The sequence below is a fragment of the Ruditapes philippinarum genome, unplaced genomic scaffold (genome assembly GCF_026571515.1).
Source record: "Ruditapes philippinarum isolate M1 unplaced genomic scaffold, ASM2657151v2 ctg117_1_1_1_1, whole genome shotgun sequence".
In the NCBI taxonomy this organism is placed as follows: domain Eukaryota; kingdom Metazoa; phylum Mollusca; class Bivalvia; order Venerida; family Veneridae; genus Ruditapes; species Ruditapes philippinarum.
The window spans coordinates 349,559-362,159 of record NW_026864239.1 but is presented as its reverse complement, the minus strand read 5'-3'; positions in this window follow the sequence as shown (position 1 = coordinate 362,159).

The following is a 12,601-nucleotide window of genomic DNA, read 5'->3' as shown; positions in this document are numbered from 1 at the left end:
TCTGTCACAGTTTTAAGCACAATTTGCATGTCAACTACCGGAAGAAAACGTGTAAATTGATGTTTATCAAGCAACAGAAACATGTTTCCTCTCAGGTTTGGCATTTTAAATAATGCCGTCTGCTTTTGTAAATTTTAATCAGTTGTCGCCAGCCGAAGTTGAAAATAGCAGCAAATTTTAAAGTAATGTAAGACTTATTCTTAAAGCAACATAATTACTAACATTATAAAAAAAACTAATAACACTAAATATCTTATGTACATTGTAATGTAAATATTTTACATGCTGATTTTTCTAATACTTAATTAAATATAAATTTTAAAAGTAAGTATTTGGCAAATAAATTTGTTTTAGTGAATCTTTGGTTTAACAAAAAAAGGCCGGTTTACTATGTCTTCTGCAACTTAAAATGAGTAAGGTATTTGCTTAATTTGAACTAACGTACAATCAAACAATATATGTTCGCCAAAGTTCGCGAGACGAAAAATACCGACGTGGCAGCAATTGTTGCATTGCAAAGTAAACACGTGTTTTATTTTTGCAACATAATGACAAAATATACATTTCTGGTAAAATAGAAATCATCCTTATTTACACTATGCGTACTCAGAAAGACAGTTACTTAGAAACACAATTTCGATTCGAAGTGCTGTCCGTATGTGTAAAAAAATGCTTGCGTACCTTTGTAACACCTCGTTTCATTCCATTTTGTGAAAGAAAAATGCGGCTCATAAAAAGTGAAACATATTAAACCAATTTTTTATGAAAAATTCCCTCAGTACAATACATTGTTGATCTTATTACTTAGTTTGTAATTAGTTACTAACATGATGAATTGTCGGAGCCGAGAAATGATATTGTCTCATTAGTATCAATCACACAGATAACCAATTAAAAACAATTTAAGGTTTTGGGATGTATGTTTGATGAATGTGAACGGAGACGATTACGGATTGCGTTTTGGCGTCTATAATACTACTCAACGGGATACATCGATAGAGACAGTCTTCACCCTGTTCTGTAGCTTTGTGTTATTTTGATCGTTCTACTTTTAGCATATTTGAAGTTAATTGTTACAGTATATATAATTATGTACGCTTATCTATATATTTCATGTAGGTTAGTTATAATGTAACTTTCGACTTAAAACGAACATTTCACGCTATTACTTAGATAATGTTCTTGAAAAACATAATTATCAGCACACACTACATAAGTATCCTATTTGTGACTATGACTGAACATGGACATTCTTTCAAAATAAATAACGATATTTAAATTGATAAAAAAAGAGAAAAAAATCATATCCATTAAGTCAAATGTCTAGAATTTTAAAAATATACGTCAATCGATTATGTCTATATTAAAATGACCTATTCGTAGAAATTTAAGAACAACGTTGAGTCGTTCCTTTGATACTACTCATGAGCACGACATATCTGACGGGAAAGCATCACGTAATTGAAATTTACGAGGTAAAACGAATCTTTCAAGCTCTTTATATTTTTATATGTATTGTAGGTTGTTGTTTCATATAAACGTATTTTGCACTAGAAAAGAAAACATTTAATGTTTACAGTTGTTTAGATTTGATGCTAGTCTGAAACGTTTTAATTAACGTTTTCGTTCGCGTGATTTTATATCTAAGGTGGGCGGAGCGTTGAAATGAATCAACCATTATGAAAATCAGCGATATATTCAGAAATATATATATCAGGCAAAAGTAAGGTGTTTATAATAAGCATTGACGTTGAATGCGTTTAAAGTAAAGCGAAAAGACGTGTTTTTTATAGTAATTGTTTGATATTGTTTTTACAAAAAACACCTGTTATATTATTAGTTGTAAAGATGTTTGAAAGGTTGATTGGAAATATAAACTGAGCCGCCAGGCGAAGGTGATATCGCAAACAACTGTTTATATATGACCATATAAATTATAAATCTGTCAGGAATATTTATAACGACTTTATAATACATTAAACTTTATTTTTGCGAAAAGTGAGATGTCTGCATAAATTGACAATAGCCGTGTATATAAAACTTTATAAACGACACAAGTATCCAATAAATGGCGATGTTATAAACGTGCAGTATTTTTAAAGCTTGTATTTGATTGATATTCTAATTGCTTTAATTTTATAAATATTACATTCATGTTTTAATAGTGAAGCAATTTCTTTTGAAAGATAGATGTTTTTCTTTTCACTCTTAAAATAATTAGATCGTAGAAGAAATAAGATAAGCTACCAACCAGTATCAGGGACAAATTCGTCAACGAAAGGAAGAAATCTAATTTAACGCTTCACAATAGATGTATGTTATTGGCAATAATGTTATTTTGTGAGATCTATTCATTATCAATGACCAGTTTCTATGTATGGCTATTACTAGCCCATGCATCATTGAAACACAGAATAATTATTCTTACTAATGGATAATTTGATTCTTCTATCTTACTTATCAAATTACCCTCACACGAAAAATAGTATCAGATAACGTCAATTTATGTTGCCGAAAGAATATCTTGTAGTTTAGTAGACAAATAGCAAACAAAAATGACATCCCATACCTGCGGTTTGATCTGACCGGAGATTTATTTAGAAAAAATAAATGTATGTTTCACTATTAAATAAGAAATATGTTATCAATTCACAGATGTTTTTAATTATTTCTTGTCGAGAGATATAACTGAAATTATGTCAATTACACAATGCCGACTCACTTGTTACCACAGTAAAACAAACAAAAACTAATCCTGAAAGCATAAATTGCTTAACAGATACCGCAAAAAATATTTATCGACTGCATACCTTAATTTATATATTATAATTTGTTTTGTGCAAGCTAGTGAATACACCATACTATCATTATTATCTCTAAACAAATTTAACTTTTTTTTACTTTATGTTGCTGGAACCGGAACTGAACGTGATAAGAATCTGAAAAAAGGTGTTCCCTTGGGAACATAAAAAAACAACACTAAAATACAATGACAACTGCAAGCTCGGTTGCTGAGGGATAAAGGAAAAACAACATTCCTCACGCCCCTAACACAAGCTTAGTTACCGATTTAGAGTCAGCCAGAACAGTCTGTATGTTGGTGCAATCTGACCAGGCTCTATACTATTCGCATAAATTACTTCAAATTCTGGTCTTAATGTCCTAAAAATTATAATGAGATGTTACATTAATGGAGAATGTCGGCCGATTAATGGTTAACAGTATGAACAATTGCACATATATTTGGGTTCAACGTAATAAAGAGTTTATCAAAGCTCAAACTCAAATTGCAGGTAAATGTATTTGACTGGTCAGAAAAAAGCATAGTATGTAAATTGAGCATTGAAATCCTCAGAACAGTGTCGTTGTAAAACAATTCTTTCTTTGCTCTGTCAAGAATCGCAAGACTGTCATTAGCCAGTGTATTTAATGTGCCTGATTCTGATTCTGGTTTGTTGGTCGGAAAGCATGAGGGTTGGAGAGGTGCTGTCTCATGTTTCACATTTATACCAAAGATTTCTTTTAATAATTATTCATTGGCAAGATATAAGAGTTTCTTCAAATAACCTTCTGTCATTTCCTGGCTGACAAGCATGCGTATATTTTTGACGCCGACTCAAAAGGTGTGTAGCCTGTAAAAATCACAAGTGGTGAACTTTCAGCATTTGTTGCTTACACTATTTTTTGTCTTTGACAAGAAACAGTAATTTATGTATTCAGAAATCATCTCCATCCAGACAAATATTTCATTCTAAATTGGAAAATGGCGTTTGTATGAATGTTAACCTCAGCAATAAATGTCAGATTCGGCGCGGTTCTATGACTGTATTGCGGACAGATGGTGTGTTTTGTTTGCATTATATGTCTCCAGAAGGTATAACAGTATATGCAGTCTGTTTCAAATTAATGATGTAAACGATCAAGTAAGACAATGAAATACAATGAATATAACAGAATATCGGTGTTTTTATTGAGAAACAAATACAAAAAGCACTTAAATGTGCCGCTTTTAATAGACAACACAAATGTATTTTCGTCAAAAGATACACTTTTAACATAACATGTTTTTCTAAACAACCGTTTAAAATATACCCCCTAAAATGTAGAGAAAAACAGAATCCACACGGCACGTGATAAGGGTCTTGAGGTTTGTTGCATTCTTAAATCTAAGCCACATTGTTCATGGATTTTTTTATTTTTATTATCCCTTTGAAATGTTTGTATTGTTGAATGTGTGTATTACATTTTAAGGTATATTTAACCCAAGAAAAGTTCCTTTGAATAATAAGGCTAATCCTTGATTATCTTTATCTAAGTGATGTTATCAACTTTAACATTTATTGCCACAATTAACAAAATATGGAATTGAAAGTCGCAATAAATATGTTACATGTTGCTTGATATTTCTCCTTAATATTAGAAATATTCAATTTCTTTATTCTTTTCTCCATCATTTATTTATTTTAACTAGGAACACAATAGTAGATTTCAATTATTGATAAAAATATCAAATCGCTTAACTTAAACAATTAGATATAAACAAGAAAGTTACAACAATCAGTTTATACATAATTTTTGTTCAGTTTGATTGTGCATGAGGCTTTAAGCCTACATTAAACGCTTTCGAAACCGTTCTTGCAACTAGCCAATACTAAACTTTTAGAAACTATGCGAGTGTGCCAATCAAACATTCTTCATTCTTTGATAATACCCAGTTTCGTTTCATTATTTGTCTGATCATTGATTTTTACCTATGATGCATATCTATTTGAATTGTTATTTTTTATATAAAACAAAATACATGTATACTACATCCTTGTCAATACAGATTTGAAAATGATTTAAACTATGATAGCATCGTCTATATATGTGTGTGTGTAGCATCATTGAATTGGGTAATGATAGTGTGGTGTAATTAAATAATTTTCAAATAGATATTTTGTCTAAAAAGTGTATAAAGCTATATATATATCTGATGCCAAAAAATTATAAGAAGACAAAAATATTTTTCTGCTAGTTCATATTTTGTTTTTATGTTGATGTCGTTGATATAAATCATTTCCTTATAGAAAGTTTAAACTCATATATTACCAAATTATGTTACAGTTATTTTTTTTTTATAAAAGTATGCCTTGAAATGAAATTGAATTACTCGTTTAATATAAATTATATGCATTTTTTAGTTTAAATTCATGGCGATATGATACAATCAAACAACGATAAATTATTTAAACATTATAAAACAAGTATGTAGTTAAATTTACAATTTCGGTTTGAAATAAATAATGAAGTACCAAGTATATATCTCTTCTAATGAATTATTTTGATAAAGCAATATTGCGATGCATTATTGACGGATAAAATTAAATCTTCAATTGTACTATTTTTTATATTTATATATAATACATATATTCCTCCATGTTTGACGGTTTCGATAAGCTTATTGTTTTCATATACAATCTAATTGTGTCTGCTTTTGTAACGACATCGATTTTAAATATAAGTAATATTTACATTATGCAAAGACTTTCGAACTTTTTATCTAAAATAATAAATTAAAAATTTATCTTATTTTGAAGTTTTATTTCCTAATTCCATGTATCACGAATCATGTTTTTTTTAAAAATAATTTGTGCAAAAACAAAATATATAATTATGAAATCAAGTTATTTGAGATATTGCTTTATGATCATGTCCCGAATAATTTCTTTACTTGCTGATAAAACGACGATGCGTCCTTTTGCAATGTCCATTTTTCTTCTCTTCAAAGCATTTTCGTATCAAAGCCAAGCATCATACATTGCATTTAATCTAAATAATATCAAGCATCGAGACATTGAATAGTAACAAAAAGGTTGTTTCGCGGCAAGACCAAACACATCTATTGTCATCGTTGGCAATACATTGTGGAGCCAACCTTAATGCATTCGTTTAATATAAGGAACGGCTGTCATATTCAATAATTGACAGACCGCTTATTCTACCAATATTCTTATGTATAATGAAAAAATATATCAAACAGAGAAAGAAAACTTACTGTGATTATATTATTGAAAATAATTTACTTACCCTTCACGCTGTTTTATATCCAATCTACAAAACTCTGATTTGTTTAATGTAACACTATAAACATATCCATATAATCATATGATGACAGAAAACAAGCTCAGTAGCTTAACTTTAAAGATTTGCACAGATTATTGGAGTCAGAAAGCTGTGAAACAACGTCTTCAACAACGCTTGTCTAGCTCTATAAATGTACTTATCGCCTAAGAGAAAGCGCCTATAGTACTTCAGAAAGGTGAATCTGAAATGATTGTAAAAATGTTAACTGGCTATAATATACTATATGTTTCTTACAAACTAGAAGACACACTATACGCTTAAATTTAACATGATCTGAAGATTATCTCTACAAAATCTTCTCAAAGAATAATGTAATAATAAACTATATGGTATTTTTAGAAAAATCTAATCTTAAAGAATTTAAATATGCATGATTGATATGATATGATAATTATTTTGTGTTGGCAATTATTGGAATAGTCGAAAATTGAATATTTGCAGTTTATCTCTATAATTGTAATGTAGGTATTTAAATATGTTTTCAAAGAAATTGTTATTCCGTCTTAAAAGTAATATCCTTATAGATAAAAGTGTGTAAATGATAAATGTCTATCGTATAAAGAAAATAACTTACATAAAGTTACGGAAGAATAATGTTATGATATTTTACGAGCATGCTATTTTAAACACTTCAATTAAAATATCACTAACATTTAATCCGATGTTAGGATAACAAGAAATGTGACAGGGATACGACTTTCTTAGGCTATATGTTGCCAACTGTTTGCAGTGAAAAGGTGTGATACAAAACTTAATAATTTGATAAAAGCACACAATAAGATGATCACATTAAAATGGTTTTCACATATATATTGGGCTGAGTGGATTTATATATCATGAGCAATCAATGAATATACTCAAAAAATTAAATGAAACATCCAGTTTCATCGGTTTAAACAAAAGAGAAAGAGGTTGATAAATTAGATAAATATTAACCGAATACTGTAATAATATTTCATTAGACAATACTATGTTATAGAAAGAGCATCAAAACAAGAGGCTATCTGATTTGTACGAGGGGGCGTATAAATCAGATTGCTGAGTGTTTTGATGTTCTTTCTCTTTTGTATCATAGTCAAACATATTAACACGTTCCCTTTTGTCACAATTTGAATCACCAGAAAAAGGTAACCGATGAACGAGCATCTGAATATAATATTTCTATCGCTTTCCCTTGCTCTGCTGTCACAATCAGTAAACCCCATCAAAAATGAGCCAATCAATGGGCATGCTCTGGAATGCGGGTAACTAGTACCTGCACTCAGGTTAACGAACTGTGCATGTATATGAATACGATTTAACTCTGACACATTTTCAACAGAAAGGTCCCCAAATTATGATACAAAGTACCAATTATGTCGGCGATACATGTTTTATCCTTATACTATCCATTATCATAATCGTTTATTGAATGCTACGAGTATTGTTCATAATGTCTTATACATTGTTAATATCACAGAAAGTGCGTGTTTTTCCATTTATCCGGCGTTCTGCTCATGTACTTTTATCTGATGCTTGGCTTTGTTTCGCTTTAATTTGCTTGTTTAACAACGGAGTAAAATTAGTAACAATTTACCACGTATCATCTATGAAACAAAAAACGCATTGTTATTTAGAAGTTATTTGCACCACTATTGTATAAAGTAAAAAAAGCGACTGATGACAAAGACTAATGAAAAAACCCGTACAAAGAAATGCGTCAATTGTCTTTTGATACTTTATTTCCGTGAAAGTGATAAAGATTCGGGCAAATTACCCTGTTCTTATTTTTTTTCAGCGTGTGTGCAGAGCGAGCTATCTGTTGAATCATTTTTAACAGAATAATATTTGTCAAACAAATATTTGACAAAATGCTATATTATCGCATATTTGACGTGCTTTCTTTTGAACATAGTAATGAATTATAGAGTGCAGATATCCCTTCAGAACTTGAACTGATCAAATTCAAAGATAATTTACTCTTTTAGTAAGTTCTTTCAAAATCTTTCTCAAAAGTTCCAAGTACCCCTTGTATAAGAGAAAAATCATTTAGAAAAGAAACTTTCTGTTATGAATTGTTAATTTAAATGTTAAGATTCAAAGTACATAATTGTTTATAATTCAATACTTTGAATAACTATAGCTTTCACTAAACGTTGCTATAAGTTCAGGTTTGTATGACCTAATTGCAAGGTCGGTTTGAACATGTGTTTACTTGTTTTTACAGCTGCATGTTATCAATCATACAAGACCACTGCCAAATAACTACTATCAGCATAAAGCCAAAATTTGCGAGGGGGGCATGATCGGAAGTAAAAACAGTGGACGCCCGCAGCCGGGCGGTTAAGGTAGTTACTTTAAACCACTTTCTTTTCAACAGTTTAGATTCCAACTCCACAAGTGACTTTGAATTAATTCATTAGAAATCTTGCCATGTGAGCTTTACAGTGTTGGTGCGACGTAAAAAACGACCAAAACGTGATCATATATGATAATGTGTAAACACTTTTTCACAGAGGAGTATTTATATTTTAAGGAATGCATATGACATATCTGGGTTTTAAGAATATCTTTTAAAACAATTATGACAAAATCTAATTCAACACTGAAAATGCAGTTTTAAGACAGAATCAAAATAAAAACATCATTTCAATTTAATTGAATATATTAAGGATACATTGCTGTTGTTGGAGACAATGTGAAAAAATGAGGAATATATATTTGGAAAACGAAAAGACAGTTTCAATTTTATTTTCCTAATTTATTTTGCTTTATTCAGTTTATGTTTCAAACATAGAAATAGCGTTTCTACATTTGAGTTGAATTGTTTCATTAAGCATTCTTAGGTACAATCTTTAATTTGATATATTAAATAAAAACAAAATTTAGCCTCTTCAGTCTATAACTAAATCTTGCTTGTTAAGATACTCAACCAGAAAGGCTCAAAATGACATAAAAGACAAGTCTTGTGCGGCAAAAAGATACATTCGTAGGTCATGACCAAGATTATGATTTACATTAAGTTATAAGATCCTGACTGCCCTTTGTAATGTTAAAAGAACGTTCGTGTTAATTTAAAAAGATATAAAACACTTTATTAAATGTAAAAGTAAATATTTGAAAATGTGGGGATATTTTGCTTTTGTGAATGTTTTGTGTGAAAAAAAGCTTTATATTGATTAACAAAAGGTAGTTACTTTGTTTTTTGTAAAATACGCGTAGATCTTTGAATAACTTTGGGGATGCGTTCATTGAACGCCGCCTTTCCTTGTTGATCTTGATTATCATATTTTAGATATTTGCTGAAAGTATTGTTTAACTTGTAACTCATTTACAAACAAACAATTTCTGTCAACGTCCGGGACAAAAATACCAAAGTGAAATTGTTTTCAAAGCAACAAAGAGTCTTATGTGTGCAAGGTTATAAAAATGCATTCCTGGTAAAATGAAACAAAATATCGTATATGCCCTACGCAATACTCAGCAAAGCCAAAAGGCCAGAAACACAACTTCGATGTGTTGTCAGTATGTGAAAAAAACATGCTTGCGTACCTTTGTGACACCTCGTTTCATTCCATTTTGTGATACAAAATGTGGCTTATCAAAAGAGAAACATATTAAACCCATAATTTAAGAACAATTCATTCTGCAAAAATGACCTCATTACAATACATTGTTGATCTTATTAGTTAGTTTGTGATTAGTTACTAATATGATGAATTGACGGAGTCGGGAAATGATATTGTCTCATTTAAATCAATCACACTGATAACCTTGAAAACAATTTAAGATTTTAGGATGTACGTTTGATAAATGTGATCGAAGACGATTTCGGATTGCGTTTTGGCGTCTATAATAACCTTCAACAGAATACATCGATATAGATTATTTTCACCATGTTCAATAGCTTTGTGTTATTTTGATCCTCAACATTTAGCATATTTGAAGTTTATTGTTACAATGTATATATGTGTGCTTATTTGTTTGTTTCCTGTAGGTAAGTTATAATGTAACTTTCGACATAAAACGAACATTTCACGTTATTATTTAGACAATGTTCTTGAAATTAAACATAATGTATTTTTATCAGCAGACACAACTTAAGTATCCTATTTTGTGACCATGACTGAACATGGACATTCTTATAAAATAAATAACGATACTAAAATTAAAAAAACAATTATGCCCATTAAGTCAAATGTCTAGGATTTTAAAATAGACGTCAATAGATTATGTCTATATCAAAATGACCTATTCGTAGAAATTTTAGAACATCGTTCCTTTGATACTACTCATGAGCACGATATGGCTGACGGCAAATCATCACGTAATTGAAATTTACGAGGCAAAACGAGAACATTCAAGATCTTTATATATTTATATACATGATTGTAGATTATGTTTCAAGTAAACGTAACAAGCATTGGAAAGAAAACATTTATTGTTTACAGTTGTTTAGATTGATGCTAGTCTGAAAAGTCTTTAATGCTTTCGTTAGCGCGATTTACATCTAAGGTGGGCGGAGAGTTGATAATGAATCAACCATTATGAAAATCAGCGATATGTTCAGAAATATATATAAATAATGTAAACATCAGTCAAAAATAAGGTGTTTATAATAAGCACTGACGTTGAATGCTTTTAAAGTAAAGGGAAAGACGCATAATATAGTTATGGTTTGATATTTTTTTGAAAGTCACCTTTTATATTATTAGTTATAAAGACTGTTGAAAAGTTCTATCGCCCTATATAAACGGTTGATTGGAAATATAAACTGAGCCACCAAGCGCAAACAACTGTTTATTAATGACCATATAATCTTTCAGGAATATTTATAACGAATTTATACTATAGTAAACTTCTTTTTTTAGAGAAAAGTGCCTGCATAAATTGACAGAAGCCGTGTATATAAAACTAAATAAACGACACAATTTTCCATTATAAACTTGCAGTATTGTTTTACTGATATTTACATTCCTTAAAGTTTATATATGCTACATTCATGTTTATATAGTGAAACAATTTCTTTTGAAAGATAGATGTTTTTTTGTTTGTTTGTTTACTCTTAAAATATTTAGATCGTAGAAGAAATTAAGGAAGAAATCTAATTTGACGCTTCACAATAGATGTATGTCATTGGCAATACTGTTATTTTGTGAGATCTATTCATTATCAATGAACAGTTTCTATGCATGGTCATTACTAACGCATGCATCATAATGATTCTTACTAATGGATAATTTGATTCTTCTATATCACTTATCAAATTACCCTGACACGAAAAATGGTATCAGATAAAGTCAATTTATGTTGCGGGAGGAATATATGTAATACACGTGAATCAAACTGTTAGACAAATAGCAAACAAGAATGACATTACATGTCTGTGGTTTGCTCTGACCGGAGTTTTATTAAGAAAAATTCATATATGCTTCACTATTGAATAAGAAATATTTTATCAATTCATTGAACGCCACCTTTCCTTGTTGATCTTGCTTATCATATTTTAAAATATTTCTTGTCAAGAGCTATAACAACTGTAAAAAACATATAATTATGACACATACACAATGTCGACCCACATGTAACCACAGAAAGACAAAAAAAATAATTATCATGAAAGTATGAACTGCTTAACATTCATTTATAAAAGATACCGCAAAAATGATATATATCGATCACAAACCTTAATTTATATATTAATTTATTTTGTTCAAGCTAGTGAATACACCATGCTATCATTATTATCTCCAAAAAAATTAATTTTTTACTTAGTGTCGCTGGAATCGGAACCAAACGTGATAAGAATCTGGACAAACTAATAATTACAATATAACATGAAAATTGTAAACTCGGTTCCTTGGGGATAATGGGAAAATGCAACATCCCTCAGGCCACTGACGCCGGTTTAGCAATTAAGAGCCAGGTCAGCCTGTGTGTCAATGATATCTGACCAGACTCTAATCTTGTCGCATTTACAACTTCAAATTTTTGTCTTGATGTCCTCATGTATAATGAGCTGTTTTGTCAATATGGAAATTCGGTCGGTTGATGGTTAACATTATGAACAAATGCGCATATATTTGGGTTCAAAAATCTGGAAACAAAGCGATCCCTCGGAAGCATTAATCACAACAAAATTACAAGAGAATTGCAGACTCGGTTTGATTGAGTCTGTACATCAAGGATTATGAATACGTGCAACATCCCTCACGCCCCCTAGCACCGGCTTGAGCGGTACTCAATTCTCAAGGCTATAAAGAATTTATCAAAGCTCAAACTCATATTGCAGGTATTTGATTGGTCAGAAAAAGGTATAGTATGTAAATTGAGCATTGGAATCCTCAGAGCAGGCTTTGAGGTAAAACATTTTTTGCAGAGCTCTGTCAAGAATCACAGAACTGTTATTAGCCAGTGTATATAATTTGCATAATTCTCTGAGATTTGTTGGTCGAATAGCACGAGGTTTGGAGAGGTGCTGTCTTATGTTTGACAT